The following is a 26,608-nucleotide window of genomic DNA, read 5'->3' as shown; positions in this document are numbered from 1 at the left end:
GAAGGCTGCTATGAGGTCTCCACGCAGCCTTCTCTTCTCCAGTCTGAACAGCCCCAACTTTCTCAGCCTGTCCTCATATGGGAGGTGCTCCAGTCCCCTGATCATCCTCGTGGTCCTCCTCTGGGCTTGTTCCAACAGCTCCATGTCCTTCTTATGCTGAGGACATCAGAACTGTACACAGTGTTCTCACAAAAGCAGAATAGAGGGGCATGATCACCTCCTTTGACCTGCTGGTCACAGGTCCATGCACTCCAACACCTCCCTCTCACTGTGAGTTGCAGCTTGTCTGGCAAGAAGGATGCCTCTACCTGTTTTCACAAGATTTTAAAGAATTTATATAAAGAGAAGAAACCTTTTCATTTGGACTAAATCCAAGGTTTTATAAACTTAGCAAAAAAAGACCCACAGAGCAAAACCCTACCACACAACAGCCAGCAGCTCCACAGGCACACTGTCTAACAGGGATGCTGAGGGTCCCAGCTGAATTCTCTCCCCCAGCATCTCTGTAGTCTTTCACTTCAGGCCAGGAACTGCAACCTGATAAAAAAAGGCAGCTCCACTCAAACCTGCCACGCTCATTCAAAGGAAAAAACGATTTACGCAAATGGGCATTTTGTAAAGAAAACTGGCTTAGTCTTGAACAACTGCATCCAGCTTTGCTTCCTGATGCCCACTGCGTTGGGGCTGAGCTGGTGAGGAGCTGCCCTATCCCCTCAGCCAGAGCAAGCCCCTTGGCTGGACCAGTTGAGAGACTCCTCCAGGTCTTCAGACCCCCAAACCATCCCTAGATTCCAGGGTGATTTTGCCTGTCTGAGCAGCCAGCCTAGCCTCCCACTGACCTAGAGCACCAGTTTCATCTTGCCCCTCCATTAGCTTGTGCAGGGTTTGAAACCACTCAACCAGCACCAGTGTAGATGTGACTGGGTGTGCTTATGGAGGAAAGGCTTCCCCAGTGAACGTTTCTGTCTTTAATGATTGAAATGATGATCTTAATCTACTTGTTAAACCAGTATTTACATGGCTAGAAAGTGTTTTATAATCTCCAGTGCAAGGGCCCATATCTGTTGACATTGCGAGTGTCATCAACATTCAGCAGCATGGCAGCTGTCACCAGGCAGCTCAGAAAAGCTTATTTAATTGATACCTTCCATTTCAAATACAATTTGCAGCCGGCATGTGGTGAGAAATGCATCTCACCATGCAAATTTCCATGATGCTGGAGCACAAAAAAAAAAAGGGTGCTGCTTTTCTTCTGCAAAAAAGCTTGAGATATAGTCCAGGAAGCAGAATATTCAACCCGTTATGCGAAAGTTGCTTTCATTTAAATGAACTAAATCATACCAAATCCCAGATTATTTATTTCTGTACATGAAACAGTGAGATGTAGAAAGTAGAATACTATTTTTGGAAATGGGAAAGGAGGCCCTGTTTAGCTATGGGGTTTAAACTAGTGTCTGTAGTTGAAGCCTGACCCAGGAATCTGCTTCAGGTTTAGATGGGTCCAAAATTCTCCAAGCCTTTCTAAGGAGATTTTTTTTGTTAAAATAACACAAATCTCACAATAGTTGATTTTACTTTTTCATTATTGAAGGCCAAGAGATTTTAGCAACCACAACTCCTATGACTTCTTCAATGTAGTTTAATTAATAGAACCTAAGGGTGGGCAGAGCCATTTGACCATCTGAACTGACATCTCCATCACACACCACTGCACCTTACCCAGCTGCCCTGCACCAAGCATAACAGCTTGTGTTTGGCTAAGCCACAACACTCCTTTCCTGTAAGAGACCTTTTCTCTGAACTGCACCTTTCTGTTTCTAAGGACTATGTGTGCCTGCAGGGGCAAGCACCAGACTGCAAGACAAGGCTTTGAATAGAAACACAGAGGCACATGCACATAGTGGTCAGCTGTACTGATGTGACTTTATTTTGGTTTGCTCTCCCTTTTAACCTAAATAATGACAAAAAAAACTTCCAGATTTTAAAATACGTGGCTAATTTCTATGCCTAAGGAGACATTACAGCCAGAGTTGAACCATTTCAGTGTTATTTGCCACAAGAACTGATCATGGATCCCAACAGCACAGCCTTAACCCTGGCTGCTGTGAGATCCCAAGCTGAACACAGCCTCTGCGTGGAACTCCTCCAAGAAGTGACTTCTCCATGGCCTGAGTCCACTCAGCCTGTGCCAGAGGGTGAGCAGCACACCAAAGGCAGCACCAACCACAGGCTGTGCCCACGGAGTGCACTCCTTGGAGAAGTCACTGGGGCTCCACACCCTTGGGCATGGCTGTGCGCACACCTTTGCTTTACACTCCATTTTAGGGAGCAGATATAAAACAAAGAGCTTAGACTGGCAACTCCTTTGACATCTCCTTGTGTACCTCATACCGAATGGCTCCATCCAGCCTTTCCCATCCCCGGTTTAGCAGACAAAGCAGTGGCTGAAATCCTTTTTAATTCCAACATCGCTGAATGTTCTCAAGACATGACAGAGTGCTCCTGGCTCCCTCCCCCTGCCCGTATCTTGGGTGAGCACATACTTAGATCCCCCAAGCACAGTGATAATTTCTGCTTCCCAGCAAAGCCAGTCATTATTTATTATATCACTCTCTCACTTGTTCAGTCTCTCCTAGTGGGAACATTGCAGTGGCTGCTGGCTAGAAAATTAGCCAAGGGAACTTCTTCTCTTGGTCTCTTTCCTCATTATACTAGTAAAAAAAATTTAACTGTGACATTCTCGCTCTCTCTGTATATATATATCAACGCAGGTTGGAAGCACACTGTAGGGGCTAATAGTGAGTAATTTAACTGTGGCTCTCTCACACGTTTTACCCTCATTCTTTCTCCAGAGTAGCAGCAGCAGCGGAACAGTATGTATGAACTGTATTGTTGCTCCACATTATAAACAGAGCTTGCAAGTTTATGTCTAATCTCACTCTTTCCACTAGGTTGTATTTTTTTTCATGTGGATGTGATGCAATTTCTTCCAGGGACTGCCATAAATTACACAGAGAATCAGGTAATCCTTAAAGAAAAGTTTGGTATGGGAACACTTTCTCTGTTGCCACTCAGGTGTCCCACAGCATGGCTTAGGCCAGTGATCAGATCTGGTTTAATGGCGAGAAAATTAGTAGAAGGGGGTTCTGTATTCAGCTGCTCAAAAGAGCTCTGTGCATGATCAGGTCGCTATTTTTACGTCTTGGGATATATCTGTGCCAAATGTACTTATTCAGCCCCATGGTGACAACATCCACACACTGTCTGGAGGATAAAGAGAAAAGATTGAGTAATTTTCTGGAATAATGATGTATTTGGGAATGGTCACAACAAATCATATCCACAGAAGAAACAAACACAAAGGGGAGCTGCAAATGACAGCATCACAAATGCTCAAGGAAAACTTCAGATTTTGATAGCCTTGATTTTGACCCAGATCCATCCTATATAAATACACATCCCACTAGGAATATAGGCATAGGATGATTTTGCGACTTATGGTAAGGTTTATACAAGGAGAAATATGCTTAAATTTTTTGCAGAAGGTGCAAAGTTAAGGTTAGGGGTGACAACAGCATGGAAACAAACCCAATTTTTCTTTTCACCTCAAGTAGCTTTTCAGCAGTGAAGCACTGCTGACTACTGCTGAAACCGAAGCACCGCTGAAACTACTGTTGAAGTAGGTGTGCAACTCTTTGTCTATAGTATGGTTAGGGTTGGAAAGAACCTCAAAATCATCTAGTTCCAACCCCAGGTGCCCTCAAATCTCTTTTATTTCCTAAATTAATCTGCTGGTCTCAGTGAGACCTACCCCTGGGAGGCAGCAGTCCCTGCGCCCTGCACTGGCCTCTGTGTGTCCCCAGATGGCACCAGGGGCACCTCTTCTTGCCTGGTCCTCTCCTCCCCATTCCTCTGTGCTTGTAGGTAGTAATTGGCTGGTAACTCTGTGTACCTAGCAACCCAGATGTCAGATGCTGTCTCTTGCCCAAAGGGAAGGAGGATGAGGACAGTAAACAAAGACCTTGGTGTCCTCCATTCTGGAGCGCCTGCTGTAAGTTTTACTCTCTTCACTTTGAATTATAGTGGCAGTGCTTTGAGCAAATACATCTGAAGTACTTCAGCAACATCACACTCTTGTTCCACCACCACTCTGATGACCACCAGTGTAATTCAAAGAGAAAGAGTAAAAACTCACCTCTAGGTATAAAAAAAGAAGAGAGTTTATTCCCTGCCAGAAGAAACAATATGACCAGAATTATGGCAGTTTCTACCCTGAACTGTAAAACTAATGCTTTCTGTTAGCCAATGAATAAAACTGCCCTTTTGCAGGAGAACCATCTTTCACACTTATAATATTATCTTTCCACTAGATGCTGAATATGCTGGTTTATTATGTCTAGAATCTTTTTTTTATGATGTAAAAGGTAACAGCATAAAAGAAATGCATTTCTGGCTGGAAAAGGAGGGAAGGAGAAGAATCCTTCTGTATTTGCATTGCTAATTAGCTGAAAGCACACAGATAATACAGTGATCAGTACTGTACACACGTTTTGAGAGATGAACAAACATTGCACTATATCTGAATATGCAACTGTTCCATTTGTGCAGTTCATGTTGCATCCAGGCTTTTCCACAGGGCTCCACAAAGGACACACTGAAAATCCCCGATGGTGGGCTGGGGGGATGTTGGGGTATGGTTTGTTTACCCTGCAAAGGGCAGTGCAGGGGCACAGCTTGCTTTTCAACGTCATTTTGGTGTTTCTTCACCCCCAAACAAATTTGCCAGCTGGGTTGACTGAGGAAAATGAATTTAGGAGCCTTGTCCAAGGTCACCCTAAGGAATGGGTCAAGCCACTTACTCAAGGGCACTGAGTGCTTCAGTGGCCCAAACTACCTCCCTCTTGCTTCAGGTTGTTTGTACCAACCTCTGCCCCCCTCACCACACAGCCTTCCCCACAGTGTTGAGTTCACAGCAAAGGCAGCAAAGTGCCCCTGACCATCCATCCACTCACTTCATGAGACAAGAATAGTTCCTTAAACCCTTGTTCATGGCAGATGTTTTCCTGGTCTGATAGTTTGTTTTTTTTTTCTAAATGTCAGTGTCTATCCACAAATTATATCTTGATGTATGGACCCATGCGTTGATATATGAATAGCTTTACAAGATGAACACCGCTTGGAAAAACTGAGCTCAAGTTTGAAGGGGGTTGAAGAAGCTGGGATAGTGCAAGACATTACATGGTTTGAAATAAATACTGCCTCATCTCAAAGAGGTCATTTCATTAGGAAAATGCAATAACTCTTGGAAAACACTAGTCACATGTGAGGCTTGACAGAAGCTTGTCTTCTCTGCCCATTCACATATGTGCTCTCAACAACAGCAAATACCTTCATGCTGCCCTCATCTGCAAGTCATAAAATCAACTTCACAGCAATCTCCTTTCTCTCCAATTCTTATAGCTTCCTACCTGAACATAAAGAATTTACATTCAGCAGTATTTTTGGAGAATTTAAGCCAAAACCCCCACTGTTTCTGCCCTCAAAACATCTCCCTTTGCCTGCCAAGTGATACGCTGAGTATCTATCTGTAACAGAGTACCTATTTACAACCCTGCATGTCTACAGAGGTTTGATCTCCAGGCTGACAAGTTCAAACTGTCAGGGACTCCCTCTCTATTCCTCCCTTTCCCTGGCTAAGCTGTGGGGCAGGGTGTTATACTGTAGGTCAAACCAACACAAAATCATTCCCATGCAGGCAAAGCTCTTTCAGTACATGACACCAGCTCTGGTGCCACTCGGGTTTAGCTTGATCTTCCACTGAGCTGACTCTGTTCTTCTGCTCAGCTGGGTTTGCTCGTCAACACGGCAAGAGCTACACACACAGAGGAGAGCTCCCCAGCCCTTGTCTGGATCCATGTATTTGGAAAGTCATATCCCTGAGCATACCACCTCAATCCTCACCTACTGATTTCAGCCAGGTTAGCTAACACATAGGATGGGCAGTAGTATAGTAATATACACAGTATAGTAGTATACATGCAATTAATGCATCTTTAAAAAAGAAAACATGCTATTACAGTCAGGTCCCAGTATGAAAAGACAGTTTCAATATTTTCTTTGATAAAACTATTCTCTAATTCTCATCAGTCTTCTCACCAAGGGTCCCTGTCTGCTGAGGACAACAGAGGACAACTTGGCATCTGAAACCATTTCAAATATAGTCACAAACAAATACTTGTATTAATATTAAACATGCAGCAGTTTCAAGAGCATGTATTTTTTTTGTAGAGGGATCACACTATTCCTTTGAAGAAGCAATAGAGCTTTTGTTTCCAGCTCCTTTTAAACAAGCTGGATATTAACTTTTCTACTACCACAAGCCTCTCTGCAACTTCCAGCAATATTCTCCAGACAGGTGCTGGCATAAAATGTGTCTTACAAAGACCTTGGACCGACAGCTAGGGAGTTTTACCTTGTACATTTTAGCAGCCCAAGTGCTCAAATGCCTACAGACTCTAAGACTGGCTCCCTGGTGCTGAACAGCCCTGTTACTTTATTGATAACACAATGCATAGAAATGTTATATGTTGCTCAGAGAAAGAGTTACGTGCTTTGTGTGAGTGAACGCAAGATGAATGGAGAGCAACCAGCCTGCCCCAGCTCTCTATTTCCCCCCTTGGTGTCTCTGTGACTGCAGCTCTCCCCCTTGTGCAAGTTTCTTCTGGTCCCCATGGGGATGGTGAGACAGTCATTAGCAATTAGCCGAGGGAGGGAGAGGCTAATTGTACCAATTAGCACTGGAGCACCAGGTGGGGAGACATAGAGGCCAGTCAAGAGGGGACCAATAAAATCACTGCCAGGGTCAGCAAGACAGTGCTATCTGGGGGGAGGAAGGAGAGATGTGCCTGCTGATTGCATCTATTTGTGCTTTTTGTTTCCACTTTGAAATAGCCGTTTCAAAGCACTTAAAGAGAAAGGAAGGAACAGTCAAATCTGTGGCTTGAGATGTCCTTACAGGAGCAGCAGGGGAAGCGAGAGCCACTGTACAGCCATCAGCACCAGCCTTGCCATCGTTCCTCACAGCTTGCATTGTTCAGATCAGCCTTATTCTTTCTCAACCCCCCCAAAAGCCTCTGTAGAGAGCCCCAGAACTGCTGCATAGCCACACTTGGCAATGTTCACCCTCATTTCAAGCACTAAAAGGTCCTCACGGGGTCTCGCTCAGAGTATAATACCTTGCCTAACTCAGGTTTTTCTCCCTGTAGCTTAAGGTTCCTACACGGAAACAACTGTAAATGGAGGGCACCTCTATCCCCTCGTGCCCTGGATTCAAACTGTATTACACTGACACGTGCTCAAGTGACAGAGTAACACACCTGACCACAGTAGATCACGTTATAACAAGGCTGTCGCAAAACACTCGTCAACCTCATTTTTGCAACAATCATTTGTCTCCCTGGATTTCATCGCAGTACCTAAATCAGACTCCAGGACATTCTGAAGTGAGGCACACAGCTCCATGCTTCAGGAAGGCAAAGCCTAGCAGAGGCCTTCTCTATGAGCTATTCTTTCACTCCTCTGCATCCATGGTCCGAATTTTTGCTTCAAAAGCACACTGTACCAGTACATGCCAGTACCCCACAGCCCAAAGCAACCATATAGAAAATAAATGATGAAAGCAATGAAGCCAATGAGTCATACAAACTAAAAATACCCATCATGTCACAGCTTAGCTACACAGCTACTTACTAAGACTTCCTGGGTGCTGTTTTATACCATATCCTCTTGCTGAAAGGCAGGACCTGTGAGTTTGTCCTCTGTTCTGCCTATGGGAACTTGAAGGGACACCTCTTATCTTCTGCAGCCCATAGGCTATCCAGAGTGGGGTTGTGCAAAAGACATGTCCGATCCTTTCCACCAAAGCCACTCCACTTCCTAGAAAGGAAGACAAAGTTTGATTTACCAGATGCTGAGACTATGTATGGTGCAGCCTTCTGTTTCTATCACTTACCTAAAGGGTGGACATGTCTTACAGTCCCAGCTCCACTCCAAACTAGTGCTTAACATGAACTGCACTGACAGCCCCTGTGGCAGGAAGCAGAACTGAAGGGTGACACCACTGGGCATCTCCCAAAAGGAAATAGTTAGACTATCCCTTATTTTCCAGCATTTCTCTATTAATAAGTGTTAGTGCTGCCCAAATGTACCACTTGGTGCATGGGGGGCACCAAAAGAAACCTCAGGACTTTGCGCTGGCTGGGTGATGAAGGCATTACCACGGCAAGACACTCACACCTAAACGCTGTGGCTAGTTTTCGCATGAGACTGAGCCTTGTCCCTGCACCCCCAGGCTGGACTCAGGCAGTCTGGGCCACCCTTTCTCATAGAAACCGAAGCCAATCACTCAGCCAAAACCTCACTTTCAGGGGTGGTATAAATCCTTTGAAAACAAACACACAACCCCTCCCTTGAGGCTCAGGAAAGACCAGTGAACCATAAAGACCTGGTGAGATAGTCCAGGGCCAAATTAGCAGCACTGAACAGTAGGTCAACAGTGCAAAACCTTTCAGCGTTTTGCTACCAGTAGCAGAAGAAAGCCAGGGTGCATTTAAACTCCAGCACCTTTCCACAGTTTAATAGTAAATGGCCTATATTGAATAGCTGGCAACACATGCGCTCTCCTTGTTTTCTTCTCTTGTTAAATGTTTCCTGGCATGGTGACAGGTAAAGCATAATACAGCTTGGCAATATGGCTTTTACATGGTGAAACAGCTCCTCTGCGCTACGCTAGAATACATATTACTGTGACAAGGGGCTTTATTCTGAATTATCTGCACATACTAAAAGCCAGTGGGAAATTGAGGGAGAGTTTAGTGAAAACTACATCAGATTTTGTCACCGCTGAGTGGAAAATTTTGGATAGAAATCACAGTGTGGGGTTTAATCACAGCTCCTTCTGGTCAGTGCACTATGGAAAGCAGCCCCTGCCATTAAAGATTCACTTGGGAAAGGTGGATGGTTATCCAGCATTAAACATGTTTCTGTGGCACTGAATTCTTCAGATCGCTTGGGGAAGTAAGTCATCCACTTTTTAACCTGACAGTGCTTGTTGATAAAAACAGTACAGAGAGCTGGATGGAGCACTTATACAAAGCTGATAGATGAGATAGATGGAGAGGATTTATCCTGTGGCAGGGGAGCTGGGTAGGACTAAAGCTGTGCTGACTTGTAAGTATGGAGATGATGAGGTTATACAATTATTTCTTAACAACATCTATGTGAGTGATGGAGAGCAGAACCCCACGTGAGCCTGGCTCTGTGCTGCTCCTCCTTGGAGACAGCCTTCCCCAGAGCCACTGTTGCGCCTCAGAGAGGCATTTTCACTTGGCAGCCCTCTGAAATTTAGGAGCTGTTTTGCATTTCAAATGTATGAGTTATTTTGTATCTGGAAGCTGTTGTTAAGCAAAGGTCTTACTTGCTCTGTGGGCTGAGGATAAAATGCTAAAGACATTCTGACTGCTACAAGTTGTTGTTGAGAGATAGAGTGGAACAAAATGACCAAGAGGAGAACAGAGAAATCTCTAAGCCAGAGGGTTGTTCTGCTTCTCTCTCATAGACTTACTTTCACACCCCACATTTTCTGTGCCCAGCCTATGAGGGGTTTTATGCAATGGACATCACTGGGGGGTTTGATTCCTTTTTTCTTTTTCCCTTGAAGACTGTGTCGATTTAATATCAAAATTATGAGCTCAGCTTCTATTTTCATTTTGGTTTTGAACCGATTTGGAGAAATTCAGGCTTAGGTCACTTTTACCATCCCAGAGGCCTCAGACAGTGATCTGATGGGGAGCTTTTGGACAAGAGAATGGAAGTAACAGACTGAGCAGTGATTAAGGTAAAAAAGAGTCTGTGCTGGTGTATACAATTGTATTAAATGAGAAGACTGGTATCTTTACTATCTCAGTTATCTCAGACATCAAGAATTCTCACAGGAAGACAGAAACTATCTCTCTAGTATCCCTAACCTCAGCATAACTCACACCCTCTGTAGGCCAGAGATGTGGGAAGCACTATCAGAAGTAACACTGAGGAAACAGAATTCAGATGTTACCTAACACTGGCCTTACAGGACATCCACCACACACACAGGGCACCCAGGTAAGATGGATAACCAGAGGAAGGATGACGAAAGGGAAGAAATGTTCTTTGCCATTATTGTTACACGAACTCCCGGAGACTCATGTTAAATGGGGACGTTCCAGAATAAATAAAACCATGTCAGAAACAAGGGGCAATAAGGGACCTGCAGTTACCTTGGCCATTTCTTTCAGATGCTTCTTATGACCTCCAAGTGACTAGTACAGTCCTTACCAGCTGAATCTCAGCCCAGCAGCCTTCATCCCTGCTCCATGCCATAGGATTGTGCACTAATCATATTTTAAAGGCAGGAGATGTATTTCATAAATAGTCTGTCAGCAGAAAAAATATTTCTGAGGCCCTTGATTAATAATGTAGGACATCAGTGATCTTGGAAAACTCGAACATCAGCGCTGTACTTGGCTGAGCAGAACAGATGTTGACATCTTTGTTGCTGTTTCTTGGCTGAAGACAGATGTTTGTGAGGTTAGATGGAAAAGGCAAGAGTACACAGACATACTGGAATCAGTGGAAAACACTTACTGATTCCTTATACTTATGTGGGGACTCAATCTGTATTCTGGGAAGTCTTTTAGATTATAATTGCTGCATGATTAAGTATGTGCCAGTGTCATCTCTTAGGTGCTGAGACAAGGAACACAATCCTGATAGCTGTATGATGATGTCTGAATAGTCCTTGCATGGCAGAGAAAATACAAGTACATTAGGGAAGAGCAATAAATACCATCAACTGCTCTACTGGATTGGATTTTTGAAGGGTGCTCCTGTCTCAGATGTTAATGGAGTGGCTTAATTTTCCTTGCAATGGTCATAATAAACTCAGGGAAATGTAATTCATGGATGAGACAAGATACCTGGTGTTGAAAAAAGCCTGGGTGCTCTTAATGTCTAAAAAACGACTGTTCAGCAGCAGATCAGCTGTGTAAAAATGTGACCTCTCTAATGCTTCCAAGTTCAAAATGATTTGTTGGGTAAGTGTCACTTGAATAAGTTAAAGCTTCACAGTTTACTAAAGGATGTGTTTTGTATTCTGGTCCAAGTATGACTACACCACAAAATGCTTTCCCTGCATCATCTGAAATACCAAATGCAAGGCAAAATTTTGCTTCAGACTTCCACTAAGAGCCAAATTCTCTCTATCCGCAATAATATACAGACTACACAGTAAATCACCCTCCTGAAAACATTCCATCCTGTTCTTTCAGTCCAATGTTTAAAGGCTTCTGTGAGTAAATCTCTGATTTCTTTCAGGAAATAAAATTGCCCTGATCTCACAGAAACTTTCACCTTGAGGAGCCCATAGAGAAAACTATTTTTGGGGGGCTGGAACTGGATGATCTTAAGGTCCTTTCCAACCCTAACTATTCTATAATTCTATGGATGGAGAGGTAAGACTATGTGCCAAGGGTGGTCCTGGGGCAGTGCTGCTCTCAGAGCTGTCCCATCAGCCAGGCCCACCAAGGGAAACATTAAAGCAAGCTCCTTCCTGCAGAAGGCAGACCTGTGTCTGGGGCATGCTCAGGCTTTTCCCCGGTATAGGAAATTTGCTGTGGTCAGTCTTCATCCACCTTTCTTCTTTACCATTTTGCTTCTCAAACTGGGAGCTTTTCTGTCTCTGGCTGCTTCTACAGTAACTAGGAGCTTCCTCTGTTCATGCTGTGGGGGCAGAGGCTTTAACCACGCTGCCATGGTTACATGGACAGGGGAGCACTGACATGATAAAGTAGAGGAGAAAGTGGGGCTAGCAAGAAGGTTGGTAAGGGGAGTGATCATGATTTGCTCTTGAGGTGAAGGATGGCATAAACATAGGAGGAAGCCGAAACAAGTAACTTCATCCATGGCTCTTGCGTTGAGAAACAATCCTGAGCAGAAAACACATCAGTCTCCCCAAATTCCTGTGGCTCCTACACTGAAACCAGTAGGACCATTCTAACAAGGAAGGAGGTTAATAAGCACTGCACTTCCCTGGACCAGCAGATATGAGGCAGAAAGCATCTAGAGGAGCCCAGAGCTGCTCCTAGGCTACTGCCGCAAAAGAATCCCCTTGTCCTGCCATTGCAGATACAGGAGAGGTTTGAACAGGTTCATTGCTGTAGGATTAAGAGTCTTTAAGCACTGATTAGCTGGTATCAAAGTTATTATGGGATTAAGCATGTATTATCCAGCCCATGTGCCATCTGATGCACTTTCAGGAAAAAAAGCACCCCACCAGAGGTGCTGTCTAAATGCCAAGTGTAAGTGACGTTTGTTTTTATGTAGATGTTACTAAATGATTTGGGAAGTAAAACATTAGTAAAATTTAAATGTTATAAATTATTAGGGAGAATTAATATGCAGGGATTTTTTTTTAATTTAAGTAATTTCTATTATTAAATCTTGTGTTTTGCAACTTTGAACCAGTAATTATGTTCTAGATACACAATATAACATAACTAACAAAATATGGTTCATCAGCCTGCATTATATACCATTATCCATCTATGTTTGTGTAACAATTTAATCATTTGATCAAATAATAGCAGATTCCACAATATGTCATTCAAGTATCCCCAGTTTATCTATAATGATTTTCCTCTTGTCAGCTCATTTCTTGAACCTTTGCTGAATCTGGTTTCAATGGTACTATAAACAATCATCATTGCATTGTAAAACTGGAAACTCTCCACTAAAATAGTGTTTTGATCGGGGTTGCCATAGTAATAAGTCTGTGCTTCCCTCTTTGGAGGCCTTGTTATATGAAGTATCTGTGATTTGCTCAGAATGGCCCCAGTTCATCTGTCAAAGTGGGTTTTTCCTTCTTTAAAATAATGATCTAGAAAATCCCACAGTGGCAACAAATATTTTACAACCATAACGAGAAACATTGTATCACTCAAGCTTTGTAAATCTATGCCATTATTGTATTAGAATAAATCACTTTCCTTAGGTATATTACTTAGAAATATGCAATTCTAATTTTAGAGTGTGTATTCAATAGGGGGTATTTATTTTTTATGTAAAGAGAATTATTAACTCTGACTTCAAAAATACATCACATGTCAGGTTATGTTTAGAGGCCCTGCAGCAAAAAGGAAAAAAAAAACCACCCTGAAATTCTTTCTTATTTCTATCAAAATACCACAAATATCCAGTCCGTTTCAGATTTACTTACCCCACTCCATTCTTAAACACTAATTTTTCTAATGAGATCAGGTATTACCACAGACTTTACAACTGCGCTCTCAGATAAATGATATTCAGATGATACACTTGTAAGAATTAGAGCTCCTGAAAATACATCAACGACACTATGGAAATACATCACTGAGCATGATTTTAAATACAACTGCTCCAGTCAGTTACAGTAATTTGATGCATGAACTATGATATTTCCTCCTGCAGGAATGAGGGTAAACAAACACTACATCAACACGCCGGTGACAGACTTGGCGCAAAGAAGCGAGGATGGAGATCGTATTTTATCTAAGACAAATGGTTAACTTGGTTACTTTATGTAAGTCACTACCCGCTACAGGATTACTTCGTGTAACTCACTGTCAGCTACTGCCTCATAATGTCTGACAGGGGGTATTAACATCATCAGAAGTGAAGGTATCTATCTGTATTCAATGAATTCTAATTAAAAAGTAATTACTGGATAGTGAGGAATCTGCCAACTCCAGGCCTCTCTTCACACATGTCACCTTAGCTCTATGGCAAACAAGGGGGAAGGTAAGCAGTGGTGCATATGCTTATTTCCTTACATTTTGCTGGTGACTTAGTTCTAAGCAGGGCCAGATCACGGGAAGTCTTCGGAAATAGTTTTATATCATTTTGCCAAGTGGATCCCCAGAAGACTCTGTGGGGGCAGAGGTGCTACACATCTTCTGTTATAATTGACCTGGGCTTTGAGATTTCTCTGTCATGATGTATCCCAGAATGGTGCACGATGGGAAGAAACTTGTTATTCCTCCAGCAGTGCCAAATGGACAAGATCAAGTAGGCCTGGGACTTGAAAAAAAGGAAGAAATATTGACAGATAAGTAACCAGCCCAGTAAATGACAGGCAGGCACAGGAAGCTTGATTTCCTTGGGGCTCAGAGGTAATCTATTAACCTTAAAACATTTCAGTGCAAATCTAGTAGATCTTGTTTTTTAAATGCAAAAATATAAGATGCTTTATTGAAATCATTAGGTCTGTCTTGATTTCTTTCTCTCCTTGCAAGTTAGCAGTGGGAGAACAGAAACTCACCCGTGACTAAAAGAGCTAGAAATACACTAAACTCACCCAAAATATTTATTCATTGGATTATGAAAATTGTATCTGTAATGCAGTTCAAGAATATTAAAGATGTCCTCTGAGAAGCTGTCCTTTTTTATGGCATTGTGACTGGCATTAAAACACTTGTTTTGCAGTTCTTTGCATGGCAGCTCATCAAAAGTCAGGGAAATGCTAGAACAAATCCACGTCAATAAGGTGGGCTGGGCTAATTAAGAGCAGCAAGTGCCCCTTGAGACTACTGTCTCATTTAGTGATCTCAGTGCCAGCCCAGTCAGTGCTGATGTAGTGCTCTGGAGCTCAGGAGGAGTGGGGCTCTCCTGGGTGCTGTGTACACAAGTGCTGACACATCCTAGACCCAGGATGAAGTGCTAGCTTTCCATACCAGTGCAGTCCAGAGAGTAAGGAATAGAATTTCTCTGGATTTAGGCTCCATCTGAGAAGATTTCTGTAATTTCTACTTTGAGATGTTCTTTCTCTGCTGTTTGCAGCTAGGAGTTTCCTTCCACTGAGAGGTATCCTCTTGGCCAGAAGCAGCTTTGCTGCCTTACCCAAAATTCTGTTGACATTTGGCTGAGACCCCCAATGGTTAAAAAAAGATCATTACTGCTCTCACCTGATCTCCCACTGCTGAATTCTTCTATCCTACAGGGCTCTCCAGGTCAGCCATATCCATGCTTCTGGCACAGCAGCAGCAATATTGTATGTTGCCCCAGGCCCCACTAAAGAGATTGCTGGAACAGAGAGAAAAGTGGAATGAAGAGGCCAAATTCCCTCCACCTTGCCACTCTCTAGGCAGATTCTATTCCTGCTACAACCCATTCATATCCTCTGCTGCAGGACCAGCATGAGGAAAAATCTTCAAAACAATGGAACACAAAAGGAACAAGGAGATGAATCCCCTCAACCCCGCCATGCAGTCCACCTCCAGTTATTCTTAATCGACATCTTCCTCGCTACACTTTAAACTGATGATGCTTTTGTCTGCCTACCCTTGAGAACAGATTATTTATATGAATTGAACATACAGCACAGATTATTCCCTCTTTCCTTGCCATAGTATTTTCATATTTGTTGAAGTCAGTTACACCCTCCTCAGTCTCTTTTTCTCCAGGTTAAATTATGCCACTCACTCAATCTTCCCTAGTAGATTATGTTTTCCAGACCAATGGCTGCTTCTGTTGTTATCCTCTGGAGGGTTTCTAATTGATCAGCTTCTTCTGGAGATTTGCTTCTTATTCTGCTGTCACAACAACCCAAATAAGGTAACGGTCCTGGAAATGACGAAAGAGAGGGGTTTACTGTTCCCTGAGGTTGGCAGAGGCTCACAGCAAAGATGACACAGGTTTGGTCCCACAGATCCATATTACCAAGCATCGGGTTTAATTCTGGAAACATCACTACCCTCTGGCAAGACCCCAAGACATATGCTTACCATGAAGTGCAGGAGTAATTCATGGAAGTTAAGGAGATGTTTAGATTTCACCTTATATCTGAATCTTTACCAGAACAGGCACTACCTACAATATATTCAAAACAACATTCAATTAATCCCCCAAATATTGCTTAATATTTTCAATAATTTAAAGTTTTAACCTTTCTTCTTAGTTCTACTTATATTTTAATATAATTAAGTTATATCCTTTTTTGATATTTTCTCTGGTTAAGTTACATGACACCTAATTCTCATGTATACCAGGACTGCTTTTGGTTTGCTCTTGATAAGTAATAGTATGCAAACTAGAGGCAATGAAATATAGTCCCACTTAACTGTCCCTCTACTCTGTCAGAGTGATGTAACATAACATTAGTGTAAATGGATGCTGGACCTCAACTTTGTAGATGCACATTGATTTTCCAAGTTTCAGGTCTTAGCATGATCTAAAAGCGGGTGTAATTGAATTTCCATTTTCATAATGCCATAACATACATTTTCATAAAATAGTAATGGAGATTTTTTCAGTGCATAATTTTGTGGCTTTGGGAATATTAGAAGAGGCAATGTGTTGGAACTTAGATTCTGAAATACGCCTTAATACCTACTTGCTAATTATTATCAGGCCATCTGCAATGCTAAGCAGTCATAGCATGAGAGAACTCTCTTGACCCACCCACATTTGTCCGCTACACCTACACTTCCCATCAGCTCAGTATGGACACGGCGTTATTCTCAGTTTTCTCACGCTGTGAGGGGTTAGGTGAGGCAAAGGCTCACACACCAGAGTCTTATTCTACCTCCTAACTACCCACCTAAAGCCTACTAACCGTAACAGTGCAGAACATAATGGGAAAAGTGTATCGACTTGTTTAATTTAAAACCATCTGTGTGAACTATCTTTACAATAACTACTTGTTTCAATAATTTATAACTAGGATGCTATACCTGACAAAATGATTCAGATAACTAGAGCAATGTGCACTTTAAGTTTAAAGTCAAGGTCTTCCTTGCTCATTTTAATGACTTCTCTTGTGCACAAGATATTAATATTCCTGTGAGCAAACACAGCACTGACTCATTAATCAATAAGAGCTGGCTCCTCTACATAATAACAATAGCCCTACTGGATAATTAACTTTTGTTCCATTGACTTTAGTTTGTACATAATTTCCAGCGGCTGACACTGGATGATAAAAAGCTTTGCAGCTGACAGGCGCCTTTTAAAATCCTTTTTTACTAGTTTAGGGAAAATGATCCACACCCACTGTTATAAGTAAAATACAGTGTAGGTGTCAGTGTGTGTCCGTGCTGTATTTAAAAGCAGGCAACTGACAATAAATAGAAGACCTAATGAATATTGTAAGGCTTTGGTGAGTCCTGCTGTTAAATTGTAGCATTGTGAAGGATTTGCATTTTCCTGTCATGTAGTTATAAGGCAGACTAGAGATAAAGATATGTCTGTGATTAAATGGGTATTCTAGATAAGTGGCAGATTTCCTCAGTCTGGACTGGGGTAAGAAACACAGATGTGTCTGCACATCTCAAACTGGTTTTAATATTAGGGCAAGTCCAGCAAAGGTGGCAACACCAGAACCCCTACTGTTAGTTCTGAGGTTCAGTATTGTCTGTGCTAGGACACAAAAGCAAGGGTGACTTTAATGCAATCATTTCAGTTACTCACGTCACAGACAGCTGCAGTGGCACCTCCCAGGAGCCTATGGGCTATGGCACAGGGGCAGGAACAGGCAGCAACAGCAGGAGGAAACTCCCAGTGCTCTGCTCACAGAGAGACACCCGGGATGGATGGCTCTTTGCTGAGACCATCACTTCTTTTGCTTCTATCACTAGGCAGTTCTGTTCAATAGAGGTTTGTTACTTATGCCTTCTTCCACTTCTTCCTTAAAAGAAACCCCCAAACCAAACCAAGCAACCAAACACCCAACAGACACCACCAAAATACACAGGGAACCAACTTGGTGTCATCAGCAGAGCACACTGGGGAGGGGAAAATCTACTCCAAGAGGACTTGAAAGCTTCAAAATCTACTTTTCTTCCAAAACAAAAGTAAATTGAGCAAAGGGGGGAAGAAATCTCAAAAATCACTTCAAATGATTTCTTTCGGCACTTTACATTGTCTTGTCATCTAGAATACAACCCAATTTTAAATAAGCCACACACAAGTATTTTCAAAAGGAAAAATTGAAATACTGTATAATCTATTATTATACTCTATATTTGTATCTATATATCTATATTTATATATACCTATATATATTTATAATCTAATATTATAATCTATTTCTAGTTATGAAATAGAGTATTTCAATTTTTCCTTTTGAAAGACTGTTCCACCGACTTTTCTGCAGTAGATAATTAACTGTAGGTATTAGTTCTGGAATAAACCATACTTATAATCCACTGTAGAATAAGAAAGTTCAGCATTACATACCACAGTTTTTATATATGATGTACTCTATTTTTATGATAGTTTCCTTTGTGATATTGAGTGTCACAGGGGCTGGACATTTGATTGCGTAAATCATTATAGTTCATTGACATTAACTGAGCTGTGATTTGATAATCCCTTAGATCTGATGTTGATAAAGTATCCCCACAAATGTGAGCATAAACCAGTTGTGAAATGTTTCTGCTATCAGTTCCAAAGACTGAGATAGCTACCTCTCTTATTCATACAAAGCACTCCACACAAAGAATGCCTTGATTAAGCCTTAATTCAAAAGCTAAAGTATGTGAAACAAAGAAGCCTCATTCAACCTGTTAGGGGCAAAAGGCAGGCTACTAAGTGAGTGCTTATTTGCATTGCACAGTATGTTCTCCAGCAGGAATAAAATGTACTGCAAGACAATGGCCCGTCAGCTTCTATATAGAAGGGAAAACATTCTTGTGTTCAAAATTGTGGAAATGTCAATATTTCAAAAGGTAGTTTTCCGGTTCATTCAAGCACTGATAAGAAATCATTACACTTTTTAAGAATATTGATGATTTCGGAGGGGAATTTAATGGAGAGAAAGCCTTTTTTTTGCAGTTCATTTGTTTGTGCCTGTATAATGACTCTTCAAGACTCTTTTGCATGTGCCACTGAACAGTTTTCACCAGATGATTTTCATGGTATTTATAAGAAACTTTTCCATCTCACAGAAATTTCCTTTCCATGTCTCCTCAATGAGTACTGTCAAGTTCTAAACAGAGTTCAAGTCAGGAAATACACAAAGAAATCAGTAATTAAATAGCTTATTTTTTCCCCAGGCTTCCCAAGGAGCTGATATAGTAGGTTAGACATCAGGTTTGGAATACGTAGGCCTCTGAACAAAGTGGGTTCACCTCTTTGCCTATCTAGCTGCTAGATCTTGCTTCTTCCTTTATCTGGGCTTTAGGAGCAAGGAAGAAGTGAAATACAACATGTGGAAACCCTGCTAACCCCAGTGTCACAAAGCAATGCAAAGGTTCCACTGTCCTGCCTGGAAGAGACCTGCTTTCAGCCGAGTTGGGTGGCACTCTCTTGGGAAGTTTCTCACACTTAGCAGGCTATGGGGCTATCTAGGGCACGAAGAGGATTGTGGTACAGCTGAAAGCACATGGATAGCTGTGTATGTTGCAGGCACTGCCTGGGCTCTGCAAAACAGTTATTAAAAATGACCTCTGAGGCTAATGCAAACTTCTGTGGCATACAATCAACTATTAAGTCAACGAAATCATTTGTATCAAAGACATTGTGACACTGTCTGAACACAGAAATGGAAAGTAAAAAGACAGCCCAGCATGTACATATGGTCATGGTCTACTGCAGTGAGCGTTACTGCCTGGTTTGCTGAGGCATGCTGGACAAGCTTTAGAGCTTGCTATTTTGGCCAGAATTACAGTGGGGAGAAGAGCTGATGTATGTCTCAGTCAAAACTACAGACCAGAACCAAGGCAAATGCTCTGCAGGTTCGAAGTCAAGAATTACACTCTATGCAAAACTGTTGTGATTACAGCAAGAAGTTTCTACCCCTGTGAATACTATTCCCCATTTTTATTCACCTTGATTCTTGCTGCTGCCCCAGGGCCTGGAAGCAGAATTACAGGGCTCTGCGGAAAGATCCTATTCTCACAACAGTTCCAGCCTCCATTTTGCTGAAGCAACAGATGCAGCTCACTGGGACTCTGACAAAGCAGTCTGGCAAGCACTAGAACTTTTAGTTGCTCATGTGCAGCATTTGGGGGTTTACTCAACACTGGTGAGAAAAGCTGTGCCAGCCTTATAAGCTGGTGTGCACTAGCCCTCTTTGAATGGGATCCTCTTTGGGATGCTCCCAGTTGGATCTGGAAGGCATCACTGAGATCCTGTGCTTCATCCGGCTTCTAGGTGGACTCTAATGCATGCAGATCCCCTGCTGGTGGGGACTTGGCTGCAGAGTCCATGCGGTTTGGTGCCACCTGGGGTAAATATTTAAAGGGGAAGAACACAGCATGAATGTAACATTAGCATTATGTTGTGAATTTGGGGAAAAAAGGATTGTTTACCTCCTCTGTCCCAGAATGCTGTCCATATGAAAAATGGGTTAAATATATCCACTCCTTCTGTTACCAATTCTTCATCTGCTGGGAGGCTCTTCTGCAGGCTCCAGACATCTGCAAAGAGGTAGCACGACAGTGATGTTAGCATGGTGGCAATATGGGTGGGATCCTTTACTTCAAAACTGGGCATTCCGGGGGACACAAAGTGACATGGACACGTATCGCCTACGACTGCCTGTGCAACAGCTTGGAAGTGACCATTCCCTACCCCTAAGTGACCCACTATTTTATTATTGATACCTTAAAACATGTACAAAGTTCAAGTAGAATATGCTGAAACCAAGAAAAGCAGGCACATGTAAATTTTATTCTGACTAGTTCAGTTAATCCCTGCAAAACAGGAGGACTGCAGACATTAATTTTTCATCCAGCCAGCTCTTATTGAACATATAATCACTAGTTACTTAAAATTTAATCTATTTTTAATAGAAAAATTGATACTGGAATATGAAACATGAAGTAACACATCATTGTTCTGCAACAGACTAAGCTTTTAGGGATAGCATTGGAGTCTAGAAACTGACTGAAAAACGTAAAAGGTTATGTCCAACACTAAAAGCAATCTACATGCTCACCAAAGCCTAAATCATCTCAAAGCAGGAATTATTCACTGACTATAGATACCCTTATTTTGATATGTTTAGCATTCATTACAGCAGATTATCACAGGATTACCACAACAAATTTTGCCTTTCAGGAAAATCTTATTTTCAGGTGATTTGGACTGCTTTTTCACCTCCCTTTGCAAAATCTGCTTTCAACAGCCCCCAAGCTTGACTACTTGCCAGTTCCTTGGGTTTCCACAGAATTTTCACTTCTTGTATTTTATGCAGATGATTTCCAACCCCTTTTCCACAGCACAATGCATGATTTTAAAATTCATAACCACCAAATAGATGATCTTAAGGTCCTTTCCAACCCTAGCTATTCTATGATTCTATGTGTGTGTATGGCAGGAAGAATGGCCACTTCTCTTTCATACTACAGGGCAAACAGCCAGACTTTAAAGGCTTCACAATTAGGGACTTTAACAGATTGTAACAGAAGAAGTATTTGCTTATTTTTGCTGTGAAGTCAATTATAAATATGCATAATTCAAAGTGTGAATGACCATATAGCCACATTTAAGTGGAAATAATACTGCTACAGCCAACTAAACCAGAACAAGGTGGAGGTCTCAGTTTTCAGCTGAGTGTGTTTCTGATGCTGACACTACAACAGCTGTGAACCGCCAAAGTCAGCCCAGAGAGGTGGCTCAGCGGAGTCCCTGCCAAAAAGAAGGATTTGGCCTAAAACCCAGCTGTTCTTGCCACAGTTCCCCATGTAGAAGAGCTGACAAAATGGGGGCCTAGCGTACATGAATCCTTATAGTACGGTACTACTGCCTTGCAGGAATGTCAGTCCCTTGAAGATGCATCTTAAACACTTGAAAACTGTAACTGAAACAGTCTAAACATTGGGTTTTATATTCTTCTCATAATATAATCATTACATGAGAAATATTAAACTAGACATTTGACTTTATTGATCTTTTCATGGACTAACGGTACAGGGAGTAATTTTCTGCCTAGACTAATTAATTGATAGACTAATTCATCGATTAGGTTCTCCATAGCATAGTTGGTATTGACAAACACAATCTTTTTCCATCAGTTGTATTAGTTTGCACCAATTACTGTGGCTGTTTCACTTAAGCAATTATGATAGCTCAAAAGCAACAATCAGATTCTTAGCTGGTGTAAATCAGGCTCTCTCTACTGAAGTCAGAGAGCTGTGCTGTTTTACCCAGTTCAGTTATCGGGCCTTTAAGTTTTAATAATGAGCCTTAAAATACCCAAACCAATAACAAGGATAGCTGAGGCAAACCCCATCAAGTTAGCTGAACCATTTTCATCATAGCAGTGAATTGTAACCATGTTAAAGGATTATGTACAGATGCCTCACTTTGGCCTAATTTATACAATCTTAGAATGCTATCAGATGCAAAGTAAGGTACCTGCATGCACAAATAATCATTCTAAGTCAGACAAAGGTTAGATGCTCAATTCACTCACATTTTCCATGCACAGGTTATCTGGAAATTAGGTCCTAAGAATATTCTGCTCTCAATATTAACTGCCTTCCAGATACATCGAAGATAGCTCTGACTTTTCATTAGATGTGAAATCTGCATTTAGATACCTGTGATTTTTTTACATAGTCAACTTGCTGCAGGACTTTAGGGGAACGTAGAGATTTGTGCAGTGCCTTCTCACTTCTGGATCAGCACTGAAAGAATATCCTGATATTGACACTGCTGCTCCACCTGTGGAGCAGAGTCAACAAAGGACACAGGGTCATTACCATATTAATAGTGAAAGGAAGAGAACCATACGGGAATTGAATAACTTCTGTGAGTTTTCAAACTAAAGACAGAGCAAGAATGAGTAAATTGAACTGGCTGTTCCCTGGATAGATTTTCTTTAACAATTTGTTCTTCAGGTAACCCAGGGAGTCACCTGAGTATGTGGATGTTACACAAGCAGACACTGAGGTGATTTTTAAGCTTGTGATAAAGAAATACTTTTCTTTTCAGAAATAGGCCATTTTTTTTCAAATTGTTCTGTGTTGAAAAATGTAAGTAGATTTCAGCTTTCCGTTAATCTCAAGTCTGCTCTTCCTAGATGATCATGTAAAATGAGTCTTCCTTTTAAAACTCAACCATCTTTATATGCAAAGATAGAAAATGGTGTGCTTTCTAGAGACACCAGCAACAAAACGAAGTTGTCAAGACTGAGAAGATTTTGCTGAGACAGTTTCCTCACACTTCTCTAACCTCAACTACTTCCTGTGCTCTACATGCTCATGGAGACTTCTGATGTATGGCATAGGGTAAAATAAAGTGCATGGCCTTCATTGAAATGAGTGTTGCTCACTCCTATGTGTGCCTTGTCAATGACATTTGCATTTGCCCCAAACCCATGTAGATCCAATGTACCTGTTGTATTTCTAAAGCTTTTGCAAACAGAGGGTGGCCAGAGTACCACATCATTCTGCATATGAACTCCACAGGGAAGAGAGGCATGTGCAGGCAGTAGCGAATATGCAGAACAGAGTCAGGGAAGAATATGATCCTTCTAAAAGAATGCTTCGTGCCCTTCCCACACACACAGAACAGAGAGCACGATTTGCAACCCGGAATTCAATGACATGTAATTAAAATCAATATAAACCCAACATTACAACCCCAAAACAAATTAACGCACAAATTTAATCTCTGTTTCTCATGCTGGCATTTGAAATGGAGTATTTGCTTGGAAGACACACCGTAAATAGGCTCATATATACTGGGGATGTCTTAAGCAATCTTTCTTAATGTAGCCCAATTATTATTCCTTCCACATAAAAGGGGATGATTTACTATCTTCTTGGCCAATTTGCAGTAGAGAGTAACCTGGCTTGATTCTAGTCACATGCCAGTTTTACACAGATGCCTTTACTTTATCATTGTGTGATTTATTCTGTATTAGTGTCTTAACAACTGAACAGAAAATATCACAACTTCATGCAAAATCAGGTCCTGTGGACACAATTAGCCTCAGAACTCTGCAACTTTTCCATTTTAAATGTTTTTCATAAAGAGGTGAGGAATATGAGAAAGCAGAATAAATGCATCCTCTTCTCATATTTTTCTATTTTTGATATGTCACTATCTTTAGTAGCTATATGATGCAGGGCAAACAAATTATTTCAAACATTATTAAACTACATTTTTCTGAGCTAAATTCACATTTAATCTGATTATTGTCAAACCTCTAAAACTGCAGAACATCCAGGGAAAGGCTATGGTGATGTTTTTTCCTTCTGAAAACATCATCAGCTCTCAGGACTTCATTTGATGCAGTTGTACATTAGACGGCTCTTGTTCACATTTGAGCTCAAGGGTCTTCCATTTATTACCCAGTTTACTTTTTGCAGAATTGAGGATCTAAGCAATGTAAAACTGATACGGCCTTTACTCACCAGTGACCAGTTGACTCATAGGATCTTGATACACAGCTAGACTGACCTTGACATTGTCATCACCAATACAACTGATATCCAGCTCAAATCACTGCATTCTTCCACACTAACTTCTCACTGCTGTTTGTCCTGCATGCAGCAAAGTCTTGTGGAGCTTCAAGCACTTTCAAACTGGTCCATCTCACCTAGAGAAGCACTGAAAATGATACCTTGACAGAGAGACAGTAAAGTCTGATTTATAACAGATACAACATTTTGTAAATGTGGCACCATTGTCATTAATCGTGTCTGCATTTTGAGTCAATGAACTGTAGTCTTGTCCTGCTCAGAGGTAAGACATGGCTGATGTAGGATGATTGCTTTTGTATTTCTAATGCTTTGGCTACAAGCTCACCTTCAGGCATAGCCAGAAGTAGCAACCATCTATGGCACCATAATGGCAAACCCATGGTCACCAAAACCACCAAATGTTGAAATCAATTACATCTCACCATAAAATAGTCCTCACGCTTCAAATATATGCTTGGAGGCTGCCAGAAAAGCAACATGATTTGAGTGTGTTATTTACTATTGTGGTTTCCACCAGGAAAGTTCATTCTGCCTTCAGAGGGACAGTAAGAACAATTACTGAACAGGGTACACAGATCTCTAAGTTAGTTTTCAATAGCTGACAAGTGAAATGGGAATTGCTGACCACACTAGGTCACACAAAAGTCATTTTGGTAGACTTCTGCTCCCCTCTGACAAGTAATACATTGAATAAGGATGGTCCTACACAATGTCTATCCATGCAAAAACTTGGTTTCTTGTTATTGTTGAACACAGCAGAAATCTGCCTGCTCAGTCTGAGCAACTGTTTCTCAATCAATAATTAAGTAACTTTAAGGTCTAGATCTATACAAAGATATTGATATTTTCACTGAAAATGAATCAATATGAACAGAGTAAAGCATCTGAGTAAGCCTTTTTAATGGCAGTGTTTTGGCTGTGAGAAGTAAATTAATTGATTAAAAGAATGACAAATATTGGACAACCAAAGTAAGTCTTTTCACACTTTCACAAACCTTTTAAGCAACTCATCTCAATTCTTTTCTTTATACCCCAACTTTACTCCAACTTTGTATTTTTCATAGGATTTGCAAGCCTTCCTCTGAGTATGCAAGTTCTATCTTTTTTATTTTACATTAATAAGGTGAATTTTGGCAAAGGAAAGGAGCATGATGAGACCTATGGAGAGAAGGGTGATAAACCTTAAGGGATCCTGCTAGGAAGGCCATAGTGGGAGAAAGGAGATCTACCGGGACACTGTAAGGGAAAAATCTACTGAGGGATGGAAAATGATAAGTGAAAGGAAAAAACATCCATGCTTGTGTCTTGGTGGACAAGGAATAGTTCTAGATAAGTCAATAGGTAATGAGTTAAAACTGAAACAAGTGAAGTTCAGGTTAGAGATAAGGAAGAAGTTCTTTACTGTGAGAGTGGTGAGACACTGGAACAGGTTGCCCAGAGAAGTAGTGAATGCTCTCCATCTTTGGCAGTCTTCAAGGCCAGGTAGGACAGAGCTTTGGGCAACATGGTCTAGTCATGCCAGGGGGGTTGGAACTGGATGATCTTAAGGTCCTTTCCAACCCAAACCATTCTATGATTCTATGATCTTAAGAAACAGACCCAGGATATCCAAAGTAGCTGAACTGGACACAAGGACAAAAGCAGCTCCCACAGAGATGCCTCTCCTTACAAACTAGCTCCCACAATCTTTCTGGGCTTACAGCACCCTGGTACATGCACACCAATATTGACTCACACAAAACCAGAGGTATTCCATCTTCTGTGCTGTTTGCTGAAGTTTTGGCCTTATGGCTCAGCACTGATTCCCTCCTAGGCTCCGAGATCTTTACAGAGCTCTCACTAGAAACAACAGCAGAAGCTCATGGCCAACAAGCCCAATCCAATGATTCACATAACATGGCAAAGCCACAGCAAACACTGGAGCTCCAGGGTTGGCTCTGCTTCTAGAGGCTGGTGACAGTGAGCATTGTGCAATTTCTTGAAGCAGGACTGTGTATCTGGAGGGCCACTGGCTTGAAGTACTCCCTAGAAGTGGGAAACCACTGTCAGTGGAGGTCACTGAGGCTGAGGAAGTCTTTCATGACACCAGGAACAGAGAAGCAGGA

The 26,608-nt window shown here is 41.6% G+C and overlaps 1 long non-coding RNA gene across 1 annotated transcript; it reads right to left on the bottom strand.

The window, feature by feature from the left end:
• Positions 1-7,764: 7,764 nt before the first annotated feature.
• LOC134160798 (uncharacterized) lies at positions 7,765-15,937 on the bottom strand. Its single transcript, XR_009963692.1, has 4 exons — positions 15,852-15,937; positions 15,033-15,150; positions 13,793-14,148; positions 7,765-7,935 (listed from the first exon to the last, which is right to left on the bottom strand). It is a non-coding gene; the product is annotated as an uncharacterized LOC134160798 (long non-coding RNA).
• Between the last annotated feature and the right edge of the window lie 10,671 nt (positions 15,938-26,608).

The sequence above is a fragment of the Pezoporus occidentalis genome, unplaced genomic scaffold (assembly GCF_034315485.1).
Source record: "Pezoporus occidentalis ecotype Australia unplaced genomic scaffold, CSIRO_AGI_Poc_V1 ctg164, whole genome shotgun sequence".
Classification (NCBI taxonomy): Eukaryota; Metazoa; Chordata; class Aves; order Psittaciformes; family Psittacidae; genus Pezoporus; species Pezoporus occidentalis.
This window is presented reverse-complemented; position numbering and strand designations above follow the sequence as displayed.